Here is a 13839-nt window from a genome sequence, read left to right as displayed (position 1 = left end):
AAAGACGACCTAAGAACGGGGTGGGGAGGAGGCTGTTTAGTTGGTGGGGAAGAGGAGGTCCTCTCTGGGATGCACTGTTCTGGAATCACCACCACAGAGGGGAATCAGAGCACAGCTGGCTGTTCTAGTTTGGAACTCGTGGTTCTGTGACTGATGGGCTCAGGGAGTCCCTTGCTGCCTGCCCACAGCATAAATGTTCCAGTTCAGCCTTTGATCTGCCTAGTTCTTATTTATAACCAGCAAGGTGCGTCACCGGCCCTGGACATGGAGGGCCATTGTTTATCTAACGGCGAGATAGATTCCAAAGGCACAGAAACAAGCATGAGATCGACTCTGCCCTCATGGGGTTGCAGTTTGGTGTGGGAAACGGTCCTAATCCTGTTCTGGTCCAGTGCCCACCTTCGGGGCTCCGGGGTCTCAGGGGCTGTGTGCTGCCGCGCCCCAGGGCTACCCCGAGAAGCGAACTCCTGCACCTGAGCCGGCCCTGGAACCCGGCGCCGAGAGATGCCTGCCCATCTGCTTACGAGGACTCCAGCCTCTTCAGCTCAGGAAGGCACCTCCAAAGGGGTCTGGAATCGGTGATACATGTTCCTGTCTTTGGTATCCAGACAGATTCTCATCTTGTTAGAATCAGGGCGTGACACCGTGGACCTTGCAGGAGTCCTGCTGGAACGTCTCACCTTTGTTCTTTGTCTCTTTCCAGAAGGACCCTTCCCGGGCGTCTCGGGCATTCCCAGCCACAGTGTTGGTAAAGTGCTCACGAATGGCCGATTTGCTTTTGTTTTTACTGGGCGACCCCCCTGCCTTCTATGGTTTTGAAAGTATTCCTGGGGTTTCTCAGAGCAGGAGGCCTCGGAAGGAGGAACGGTTCCATTTTATTGCCCCAAACACCTCTAGATCACTCTAGATCTCTCTGGAACACCTCTAGATTGCTGTGCTTGGACAGCACGTGACAGATGCTGTGAAGGACGAAATCAAAGCAAGTCTTTGGCTGGGAGACCCTCCCTGCCCCGCTGCCGCCCCAAATGTAAAGCACAGGGTAAGACCATCTCCAGGAAGCTATGCATTGTCTGGGGGCGTTCCATCCAAGTTCTGTTTATTTAAAGAAACACTTTGTAGCAATAAATAATAAGGCATGCTTTGGTTGCAGACTCAAAAAAGAAAATCAGAGGTGGCCCACAGGGTACCTTAGTGAGGCTAGAACAGCTCCAGTACAGGCATAAGCAAGGGGCTATCTCTCAGGAGCTTCTCGTGAGAAAGGTTTGTTTCTCATCCACTGAGACCCTAGCTGATGCACATCCACCTTGCTGAGCCGTTGGGAGAACATGGCCCCCAAGGTCATTGCAGGAAGGGGGAGAGAGGGCGAGGGTATCATGTGGGACACATTTATTTATTGATTCATTAATTTTTTAAAGATTTTATTGATTTATTTGTCAGAGAAAGGAGAGAGAGCACAAGTGAGGGGGCGGCAGGCAGAGGGAGAAGCAGACTCCCTGCTGAGCAGGGAGCCCGATGAGGGATTCGATTCCGGGACCCTGGGATCAGGACTCGAGCTGAAGGCAGACACTTAACTGACTGAGCAACCCCGGCGTCCCTGGGATGCATTTAAAGTACAGATTTGGAACCGGCTTCACGGCTTATGCCAACATCCCATTGACCAGTCCTTATAAACACGGAAGTGCAGAGCATCACATATATGTTTGGTAAACACTCATGGTCTCTGCCAGAAGGGAGAAGGAAACATACTGGCTCATGTAACCGAAATTCTGCGGTCATGCTGGTATCAGGTAAGGCTTGATCCAGGTGCTTAGGGGATGCCAGAAAGACCTAGAGTCTCTCTGCTCCTCTTTAACTGTATTGCTTGTATTCTTAGAGACAGTGCTGCTTACGTAGGCGAGATGCTTCCCAGCTCAGAATTATGTCTCCTTACTTGAAATCCACTGAAAAGAAAGCATTTCTGTTAACAGTTCCTTCAAAGTTCTGGACCTGCTCTGGATAGGCCACCTTTCTCCATGAGTCTCCCTGGATCATGGGCTGTGACCAGGAGGATGGGATAGGTGCAGGCTGATGGGCTTAGGCTGTGGCAGTGAGCTCCCCCTTTGGAGCCTCGAGTGGGAATCCACCCAGATCACCTGGTACCATTTTAAATATATTTATTTATTTATTTATTTATTTGGGAGAGAGAGAGAATGAGAGAAAGAGAGCATGAGAAGGGAGAGGGTCAAAGGAAGAAGCAGACTCCTTGCCGAGCCAGGGGCCCGATGCAGGACTCGATCCCAGGACTCCAGGATCATGACCTGAGCCAAAGGCAGTCGCTTAACCCACTGAGCCACCCAGGTGCCCCGCCCTGGGTAACAGTAAATACTGTTACCCAAAAGGGGTCATGGATGCCGGACGTTCACCGTAAGAACAATATTCCATTCTCTGAGTTGTTGTAATTCTAAACCAGCTGTGAAAATATTCCCAAGTTCTCTAGTATTTAACCTTGAAGGGTGTTTTGTATTCCTGCTCAGGTGACAGCTCTCAGTGTTGAAGTTACTTCTCAGAGAAGTTACTCTATCCTTCCAGTGTTTCAATGTAATGTAAGCTTTTGTTTCCAATGGTTATAATTTTTCAGAGTCCCTAATTAGATGTAAAAACTATGCACAATGGAAATTACTGCTGTGGTTAAATATTTGCATTATGTGCTGTTAAAAGCAAGCATCAAAACACGCAATTGCTTGTTTTACAAGCATTCAATATTTTGAAATGTGAGGTCCCTGAAAACCCTGGGAATTCTGTTGGAAGGGAGAGCGCTACTCGGATCACATCAGTTACATTTTCAGGGGAGCAGTGTCAGCATGAGGAGGGGAACGGGGCTTTGACCAAGACCCAGGTGATGCACAGCTCAGCCTGTCCCCCGTCCCACCTGTCCCCACCAGGTGAGCCTTCTGCTTGATTTCTGGGCTTCCGGCTTCACCGTAGGGAATCAGTTCACTCAAAGAAGTGTAACTTGCAAACAGCGATTTCCGAGGTGTCTTAAATTATAGATATCCCAGTGTTTTCATTTTGGGGAAAAAAATAAGGTTGTAGGGTATATTTGGGTCAGATATCTCCTTTTCCTCTTTTACAGTAATTTCCCTGGAATTGTTTTGGATGCAGTAAAGAGATTTTTGATGAGGAGAGGACAGGGTTACTATTCCTTTACAAGTTAAATTGAAAAGCAGGCCTCGTGAAACTAGAGGGTATAAAACAAAGAGGGTGCATTATGTCTTCAGATAGAGAAGCCTGAGGCTGGCCGTCCCTTTCCTTATGTACTTCATTATGTCAGGGGTGTGGCTTCCAGTGGACAGTGTCTAGTGGTGGACTGTGGCTGCTGTCATGATATCAGTATTTTGAAATTGGGAGACTGGCATCAAGATGTGGATTTTCCTGCTCCTGTTGATGGAGGAACAACACTGATATTTCTGAGAGGCGACGGGTGGGCGGGGGTCCTGAAACCACAGTCGTGGGCTGGAGCCGTGTTTCGTGCGGCTGAGCTCTGTGGCCATCAGGGGTGGGGAGTTGTGGACAGCAGTGCTCACGTTCCTGGAAGTGGGAAGACATTCCCTCATTTAGGTCATCTCCCTGTACCCTGGTGGCCGGCGGAGAGGGTCTTGCGGTGGGACCATTAGCTTGAATTTCGGGGAACCGAGTGGTTTTACGGAAGGCGTTGTTTTGACCTTGTTTGTTGGGAGCCGCATCCTGGAAGCAGGATGTGTGTGTGGAGGTGTGAGGCAGAGACCTTCAGAGACAAATTTACTGGGGGTGTTCGAAAGCTTAGGAGTGTGCCGATCCTTAACCTCTTGTACTGTCGCTTTTCAACATAAACGTTTTTTGAGTATAGGTGACACGGAACGTTCTGTTAAAGTGTACCATTCACTCCTTGACTTGATCTCTCTAAATACATAGTTAGGCCACTCACTGTGTCTGTCTGGCTGCATCTCTCTCTCTCTCACCTTTGATTTCACGATGGAGAGGTACCCCTCCATCTACTGTCTTCCTGTAATTCGCTTCCCGTAAGCGTTCAAATCTCACTGTCGCACAGGTGCAATCAGACAGGCCCTTTGATCAAGACAGTGGAACGGGGCGCCTGGGTGGCTCAGTCCTTAAGCATCTGCCTTCGGCTCAGGTCATGATCTCAGGGTCCTGGGTTCGAGCCCCATGTTGGGTTCCCTGCTCTGCGGGAAGCCTGCTTCCCCCCTCCCACTTCCCATGCTTGTTGTGTTCCCTCTCTTGCTGTCTCTCTCTGTCAAATAAAATCCTGGGGGAAAAAAAAAAAGACAGCAGGACACCCCCCCCCCCACCCCATAGCTCATTAAGAGAAGCGCATTTACAAGACAAGAATTGCTTTTTGTTAAAAATATTATTTATGAAAATAGGAGGCATTTATGTTGTTTTGCTTTTGCGACAGTCATAATTGTAATAATGCCAACTTGAAGACATTTCTGAGTTCTGCGAATCTTACAGGAAGAAGCAGCAAAAAAGTTCATGTTCCTTGCATACCCACCAATATTTTTGTCGTAAGAAGGTTTAGTGGGAGAATAGATACGTTATTTTCAAGACGATGCCCTGTTCCCTTAGGATACAGTTCTCAGAGAGAACCGGAACGGAAATAGGGAGTCCAGGAGAAAGAGGAACAGGGCACATTTCTGGTGCTTAATGGGGCCTGTTTCTGGATTTTATAAATGGATGGTGGTGGGTGTCAAGTCATTCTGTTATTTATATTTCAATGGATATATTTAAGAGAGTGATGTAAGAGTTTCATTTTAAATGTCAAGATTTACAATACACTAGAAACTTTGTCCTTAGCAACTGTTGAAACTCTCATGGGAAACAATAGATATCAGTGTTTAAATGTGCGAGTGGGTACATCGTTTGAGAAAGTTTCTCTTAGGAATTTCAGGAGAAATGCTCTTGGAAGACCCTTGGTTTAGAACGAGAGCTCTCAGGCCGGGCTCCACGTGCGAATCAGCTGTCCACATCCTGTTGCCCAAGTCACACCTTGGACCAGGGGTGCCAGAGTAGCCTGGGATCAGACTGGGGTCAGACTGGGGTCAGACTGGGCGCTGGCAGTTTTGAAAGCTCCACCCCCACCCGGGGGGGGGGGACTCTGTTGTGATGTCACGGCTGAGTGCCATGAAGCAAAGCCATCAAAGGAGGGCATCTGTCTGCGTGGAGGTAAACCAGTGATTCTGAATCCGGCTGCATGCCCATCAGAATCTCGCGGGAAGGTATTTTTGGGAAGTCGTGAATGTCAGGTTGATCGAGGTAAATTTGCAGAGTACGATTCACCTTTTTACCATACAATGTTGTAAAAATCAAGATGTAGAACAATTCCATCACCCCCCAAATCTTCTTTTACCCTTCAGAGCTGGCCCTTCTTTCTGCCCTCACCCCCAGCAGCCACGGATTTATAGTTGTGCTTCTTCCAGAATGTTCTATAAATGGTATCATACACCATGCAGCCTTTTAGGTCAGGCTTCCTTCACTTAACAGTATGCCTGCGATATTCTCCCAGAATGTGGGGCTATATCAGGGGCTCACTTTCCATTACCGAGGAGGGTATTAGAGTAGGACGAGCCAGAGTGTTTTTCCCTTTGCCAGATGAAAGACACCAGATTTGCTAATAGTTTTGGCTGTTACGTGTAAATCCACTCTAAGTATTTGTGCACAGGTTTTGGTGTGAATGCACGATTCCCTTTCTTTGCAGGCAAACAACTGGGGATAAGACGGCTGGGTCACGTGCCGAGTACATGTTTAACGTGATAAACTGTCAGTCTGTTTTGCAAAAACAGCTGAACTGTTGGGCGTTTATACTGGTGATGGATAAATTTCCAGCAGTTCCGCACCCTTGCCAACACTTGGTATTTTCACGCTGTAATGTTATTTTAGCTACTCTAATACGTGTGTAATGGTATTTCATGGTGGTTTTCATTTGCATTTCCCTAATTACTAATGATGTTGAACAGTTTTTAGTGGCTTATTTGCCATCTGTGTGTCTTCTTTGGTAAAGTATCTTTTCAAATCCTTTGCTGTTTTAAAACGGGTAACTAATGTGGGCTGTCTTATTCCGTTTTGAAGATTATTTTATATGGCTTGGGTACACATCTCTTATCATGTGTGTGATTCGAAAATAGTTATGGTTTTTTTTTTTTTTTTGGTCTCTAGTATGTCATTTCTTCCTTTTAACAGGTCTTTGGCAGAGCAAAGAAAAAAATATTTTGAAGTCCGATTTCCCTTTGTCTTTTATGGAATTGCTTTTGTTCTTCTATCTTAGAAACATTTCCCAAATAAGGAGTCACAAAACATGTTCTTCTAGAAATCTAATAGGTTTGGGCTTTCCACTGAGGTCTGTTTTGGGGTCAGTTTTGGTATTGGAATAATGACACCACAGCAGTTTCAGTTTATTTGCATATAAATGTCCTGTTGTTCCAGGACCCTGTGTTGTAAAGACTGTTAACTTCCTAAGTTGGTTTTCTGTTTTTGTGAGGGCCCTTGGACCATAAGTGGAAGGCACATTCTGGGCTCTCAGCTTTGTTCCCCTGATGCGTGGGTGTATTTCTTCACCAATACTTCCCTGTCTTGATGACTGTTCTTTATAATGAATCATGAAATCAGGTCACGTGAGTCCTCCATATGTTTTGGCTGTTCTAATTTCTTTGACTTGCAATATATATTTTGGAAATAACTTGTCCGTTTCTTAAACAACAACAACAAAATTTCCTGTTGGGATTTTGTTGGGCTTGCAGATAATATACCTTTGTAATAATGAGAACTCAGACCTCCGATCCATGAACATGGTACATCTGTTTCTTTAGGTTTTTCTTTGATGTGTATCATCACTGTGTTATTTTTAGCATACGGGGCTGCACATAACTTAGATTTGCACCAAAGTGTTCCATGTTTTCGCGTGTTATTGTGAATATTCTTTTTAAGATTTGGATGTACAGTTTTTATTGCAATTATATAGGAACACAATTGATTTTGTTACAGACCTTGTATCCTAAACTAATTTATTTCAGTAGCTGTTTTTTTTTCTTTTTTTTTTTTGTAGACTCTTGGGGGATATTTCACACAGTCAGTCATGCCATTTGCAAATACAGTTTTGGGTATTTTTTAACTCTATGCCTTTCTCCCCTTCCCTTTGCACTGGCCAGAAGCCCTAGGATGATGCTGAGTAAGTGTGGTGATAACTCCCATCCTTGCCTGGTTTCCAGTTTCACATCATTGACTATGACATTGTGGGTTTCTTGTAGGTGCTTTTTATGAAGATGAGGAAGTTCTGCTCTATTCCTCATGTGTTGAGGACTTATCATAAATGGATATTGAACTTTGTCCATGCCATGATTATGTGATTTTTCTTAATTAGCCTGTTGATATCATAGAGGATATTGATTTTCAGGTACTCAATCACCTGTATTCCTTGCACTAACCCAACTTAGTTGCAGTATAATTTTTTTTCATTGCTTTATTGGGTTTTCTAATATTTTCTTGAGGACTTGTGTCTAAGGTATATTATATTACATTATTATATATATTATAATGTAATCTATATAAAAATATAAATAACAAATCAATAATAATAAATAATAACAATAAGTAAAATATATATATATATGTATATATATATATACATATATATATATATATTTTTTTTTTTTTTAAATATTGCTTTTGACTAGTTTTGGTGTCCGAGTCATGCTGGTGTCACAGAATGAGGTGTGGAGAATTCCCACCTGCTCTGTTTTTTGGGAGAGACTGTATAAATTCAATGTCAGCACTTCTTTACATATTCAGTTTAAATAATCTGGTGAAACCACCTGGGTCTGGAGAGTTTTGTTCTTTTTTTTAAAGATTTTTATTTATTTGACAGACAGAGCTTACAAGTAGGCAGAGAGGCAGGCAGAGAGAGAGGAGGAAGCAGGCTCCCCGCTGAGCAGAGAGCCCAATGTGGGGCTCCATCCCAGGACCCTGAGATCATGGCCTGAGCCGAAGGCCAAGGCTTTAACCCACTGAGCCACCCAGGTACCTCTCTGGAGGGTTTTTTAAAGAAGCTTTTAATTGCAAATTTCACTTAGTGGGTTTAGGACTATTCACATTATTTTATATGGAGTATTTTTAGTTTATGTTTTTTTGATGCGTTGGTCCATTGTATCTAAATTGTCAGATTTATGGAAATAATATTCGTTGTATTGCTTTATCCACTTTATCATGACTGTGAGGTCTGTAGTGATGTCCCCGTATTTCATTGTTGTGATAGTGGTATGTTTCTTTTCTCTTTTTGTTCTTGGTCAGTTTTGGTAAAGTTTCATGAATATGTCTTTTCAAAGAACCAGCTTTCACTTTTCATTTATTTTTCTCTCTCTTTTTTCATTTTAATATCTATGCTAATTTTTATGATTTTGTTCTGTAGCTTTGGTTTTAATTTTTTCCTTTTTTAAAAATCTAGTTTCGGGGGTGCCTGGGTGGCTCAGTGGGTTAAGCCGCTGCCTTCGGCTCAGGTCATGATCTCAGGGTCCTGGGATCGAGTCCCGCATCGGGCTCTCTGCTCAGCAGGGAGCCTGCTTCCTCCTCTCTCTCCCTCTCTGTCTGCCTCTCTGCCTACTTGTGATCTCTCTCTGTCAAATAAATAAATAAAATCTTTAAAAAAAAAATAAAAATAAAAATCTAGTTTCGGGACGCCTGGGTGGCTCAGTTGGTTAAGCAGCTGCCTTCGGCTCAGGTCATGATCCCAGCGTCCTGGGATCGAGTCCCACATCGGGCTCCTTGCTCCGCAGGGAGCCTGCTTCTCCCTCTGACTCTGCCTTCCACTCTGTCTGCCTGTGCTCGCTCTCACTCTCTCTCTCTTACAAATAAATAAATAAAATCTTTAAAAAAAAAAATCTAGTTTCTTCCCATGGAAGCTTAGGTTATTTTTTGAGACATTTCTTCTTTTTCTGATAAGAGCACCTAATGCTATAAATTTTTCTCTGGGCACTGTTTAGTCACGTCCCTCAAACTTTCATGGTATGTGTTTATTTTCATGTAATTTATAACTATTTCTCTTAATTTCTCTTGTGACTTCCTTTTTGACCCATGTGTTATTTAGATATTTGTTGTTTACTTCTGAAATATTTGAGGATTTTCCAGATACCTTTTTGATACTTGTTTGTAGTTTAATCCCAATTTGGTCAGAGAACATATATGTAAATCATTCATATGTTTGAGTATTTTTTTATGTTCCAGAGTAAGGTGTGTCTTGCTAAATGCCCCTTATGTTCTTGAAAGGAATATTATATTGCTTTTGTTGGGTGGAGTGCTGTGTTGCTATCAGTTAGGTTACTCGGTTGATAGTGTCGTCCAAATAATCTATATTCTTATTGATTTTCTGTTCCTTCCATAATTAAGAGAGGAGTGTTGACCTCTCCAAATAATCATGGGTTTTTTCTGTTTCTCCTTTTAGTTCTGTGAGCTTTTGCTTTATGTACTTTTGAAGTTCTTTTGTTAAGTGCATACACTTAGGATTGATATATATTGTAGGTGAATTGGCCCTTTTACAGACATATACTACTTTTTTCCCTCTCATATTATGGCTTATTTGGAAGTCTTTTTTTTTTTTTCTTTCTCATCTTAACATAAATAGTTCAGTTCTTTTGTTACTCTTTGCATAGTATATTTTCCCCATATAACTGAGTTGCTTTTACATCCATCACAACAATCTTTGTTTTTTAATTGGTGTGTTTAGACAGTTTATGTGTCATAAAATTATGTAATTATACATATATTTGGATTAAAATCTGCCATCTTTCTAGTTATGTGTTATTCTGTTTTTTTTTTTCCTGTGGCCCCCCCTTTGCCTAATTTTTAGTTAATGGAATATTGTTTACAATTTTATTTTATCTCAACTGTTGGGTTATTATTTATACTTTTAAGAAGTCATGGGAGTAGCTGCCCTAAGGTTTTCAATACAGACCTCTACTTTATCATGATCTAATTTCCAAGCAGGATTACACCACTTAACATGCAGCATGAAAACCTCCCAACAGTAAATTTCCAATTTCTCTCTCTTACTGTTAGTTTTATTAGTGTCATTTGTTTTTATTTTTAGACATGGGAGAAACCCACACTATATTGTTATTATTTTTGCTTTATACAGTCCGCTATCTTTTAGAGCAATTGAACATAAGAAAAAATTGGATTCTATATCTACTTTTATTTTAACAATTTCCAGGAGTCTTCATTTCTTTATGTAAATCCCTGTCCCTGCCTGATATGTTCTTTCTGTCTGTTTAAGATCTGCCTTTGCCCTCTCTTGTCTCAGAGGTCTCATGGAAATGCATCCCTCCTAGTGTTTACTTTTCTGGGATAGTTTTATTTTTATTTCTGAAAATATTTTTATCTATTTAAAGGTGTTGCTTATTGTCTCCTGGCTTCTGATAGAAAGTCCACTGAAATCCTCATCTTTGTTTTTCTGTGTGTCATGTGTCTTTTTCTTTAGCTACACTGAACATTTTCTCTTTATTTTTTTTTTTCCACTACTCAGAGGTGACATGTCAATATGTGCTTTTTCTCATTTATTAATCCCATTTGGGATTCTCAAGAGTTTCTTGGTCTGTGGTTTGATGTCTTTCATTATTTTTGGAAAATTGATGATCGTGTCTCTTTCCAGATATTCCTCTCCCTATTTTTCACCCTCTCTTCCTCTTGGGATCCTAGTTCAGGACTCCTCTGTACCTCCTGCAGTCTGAGTGCTCTGCTTCTCACTCTTTTTCTTGTAGCATGTCAGTTCCAGTTATTTCTACTGGCCCGTTCTTCTAACACCAGTTCCGCCTTTGGCCCTTTTTAGTCCATGAAGATTTAGTGCACTGAAGATTTCTGTATCTGTGTGAAGTTTTCATTTTCTTACTGCTGCTGTTTCCATGACATTTTCTTAGTTCTGTATCCCTATCAGAATCCCCCGTCTGGCCACGAGGTGGTCACCTTTTCCACCAGCATCAACTTGCAGGACATCTGGAGTCTCTTCCTCAAGCCCTGGGCCAGGTGAGCCAGTGTTCCGGTCTTGTCTTCTTGAAGGACATTGACTTCATGACATTTATGTCTCTAGCAGACTATTTAATGTGTCCATTAGGGTCTAACCTGGAAGGCAGAAACCATGTCAAATGTTTTCCTTGAGGGGGCTTCAGTACAAGACGCGAGGGGAGGCTGACAGTCGACACAGGAAGGGGAGGGGGGCAGAGATCCCCTGCAGCGGGTGTCCTGTCATCTCCAGGTGAAGGGACGAGATGATGCTCCCACAGTCTGGTTTCCTGGATGAGTGTTTGCAGCCGGGGCTGCCAGGAACATAGAGCTGACTTCTAAGAAGCGCCCCTAGATGTAGCATATGGGGGTAGAAGCCGTGGCCCCCCTCCCTTCCCCCCTTGGCCTTCTGCAGGGGGCTTTCCAGCTGACCTGGGAGCCTGGCATGCAGCCTGTGGGGGTCAGTCCCCCTGTGGTGCAGAAGACAACAGGGACTCTCAGGAAGGGCTTGGAGGTAGCAGCCATCCATCTCCCAGAGGTCTCTGATGTAACTGCCTCATTAAGCAGAGCTAATTAGATTAACCACCTCAGTAAGGAAAACACCTGTGGAGAATCTCAGTTGTCTCCCTGAAAAGGGAGGTCAGGAAGGGATGTTCAGAATCATGGGGTCTGAGACCCCGCTGTTTGAAGGTGAGTCTTCCCGCGTGGGCGTTGGTGCCCGTCCAAGCGAAGGGCTTGAGGAGAATGTGTGCTGTTGTTTTACGAGGGAGCTTTGCACCCAGGTGAGCCATCTGGTGTTCTGAGAAGGGGGCTCTTTGCCCAGATGAGCAATGTCTTGTTTACATAAATCAGTTTTCAGGAAGCTTCCTGAAGCAAACAGCGAGGTTATTTATGATTTCACCGTCTCATCTTCCCGAGTGGGATTTCCTGGCACGGATCGTAAAGTCATCTTGACAGAGATGCTCTTCGTTTTGAGTCTCGTTGGTTAAACTTTGTGGCCACGGATGGTCTCGGTTCCTGGGGCACAGCTGGCAGACCCTGACCTCGGTCTGATCCAGCTCCCAGCTTCCCTTCATCACTCCGGGGTGGAGGATAGATGTGGGCAGCCCCACACATGTATTTTCAGCACATGCTTGAAGTGAAGATGTTAGAAGAGCTTCTCCCGGTGCGCCGGGAGGAGAAGCAGTTACCTCTGTGCCAATCTGCAGACACCCAGGAGTCAGCTTTCTCAAACAGGTTGTCATCACTGCCTAGCAGCTCTGTGGGGAGACTGCAGGGGATCGCTGTGTGTGTGTATGTGCGCGTGTGCATGTCTGTGTGCATGTGTGTGTACATGCATGTGTGCGTATGCATGCCCACGTGCCCTGCGTGTATGTGTGCGCACGCATGTGTACCTGTATATACATGTATATATGTTATGTGCACACGTGTGCCCATGCACGCACGTGCCTGTGTGTACATGCATGTGTTCTCGTGCACCTCTGTGTTCTGTGTGCATGTGCGTGTACACATGTGCACATGGCTGTGTGTATGCAGTATGTGCATGTACATGTGCTTGTGTGCATGTATGTGTGCACCTGTGTGCCTGTGTGTGCACCTGCATGCCCATGTGTGTGGTTAACAGGTAGCATTTTGCTGTGTTCTTGAATCACCGTGCCTGCTGTTTGACCCATGTCTGTTTGCGGGCTGACTGCGGGAGGCAGACGGACGAGGCTCTCTGTGACCTTATTTGTCCTGAGCATTTAAGGTTGTTTCTCAGCTGAGCAAAATAGGAGTGGATGCCTCCCTCTGCTAGCAAGCGCCTCCGAGCGTCAGCTCTTCATCAGCGGGATTCGTGGCTCTGACACGTGCTGGGGTTCGGGAAAGGGTGCAGAGATCTCAGTGTACTTCATCCCGCCCTAGCATGCCCCTCCAGGTGTGCTTGTGTCTCAGCCGCGGTGAACATTCCTCGCTCCATGACAGCCCTGGAATAATGGCAGTTTGTGTTCCTTTCCTGATGGGGATGGAAGGAGGTTGTTTCTTTGCAAAGCTATGCCTCGCCCTGGGGCCGGGGAGGGGGTTCACGGTCATTGTGGTGGGCGTCAACCATGTTTGCACACTCAGCTTCCATTCCCACATCTCCTACCATGTCTGTTTCCTTCGGGGAACCACCCCCTTGTCTGTGTCAGTCTGTCTGTTGAGTGTGGGCTGAGCCCACCTCTCAGGCAGTCCCTGCAACCCATCCTCGGCTCAGTGACTGGGTCTCCGATTGGTACCCAATCCCATTCTAGTCAAAGAGAGGCAGGCTCATGACTTTTAGTGGGAACCACCAAAAAGATAAGGTCACACTTTATGGGGATGAAAAGCAGTAAGAATGATGTGTGTTGGGAGCTGCTGGGATCCCCCTCACAGAGTGTGGGAACGTAGCCAGCACAGAGACAGAGAAGACTAGCATGGTGGTGTCATTTGAGGCTTGATCCAGCCATGCCTGAAACTGTGAGCTTCAGGTACATGAGCCAAAAAAGCCTTTTTCTCATTCACTGCTGAAAGAATCCTGACTAATGTGCTCACCAAAGAACTGAAGTGATCACTCTGGAAATAGTCATGAGAAATGCCAGCCAAACACATAATCTCCATCCAGCATCTCCACCGAGCCTCACAACAACCCTCTCAGTGGAGATCCCTTGCTGAGTTGGCAACAATGATGTGTTTGCTCTTCCTCTGGACTTTGCTAACATCACTAAAACACGGGAAGTTCTTTCTAAAGGGTAGAATTTGGTGATGGGGATGCTAACAGCTGAGTTTAAATCAGCAAATAGCCGTAACTGGGATGGAGTGAATGCT

Source organism: Mustela putorius, unplaced genomic scaffold (assembly GCF_011764305.1).
Source record: "Mustela putorius furo isolate JIRA1106 unplaced genomic scaffold, ASM1176430v1.1 tig00001433_pilon_pilon_pilon, whole genome shotgun sequence".
Lineage (NCBI taxonomy): Eukaryota > Metazoa > Chordata > Mammalia > Carnivora > Mustelidae > Mustela > Mustela putorius.
The sequence above is the reverse complement of the archived record's forward strand: the minus strand, read 5'-3'. Positions refer to the sequence as shown.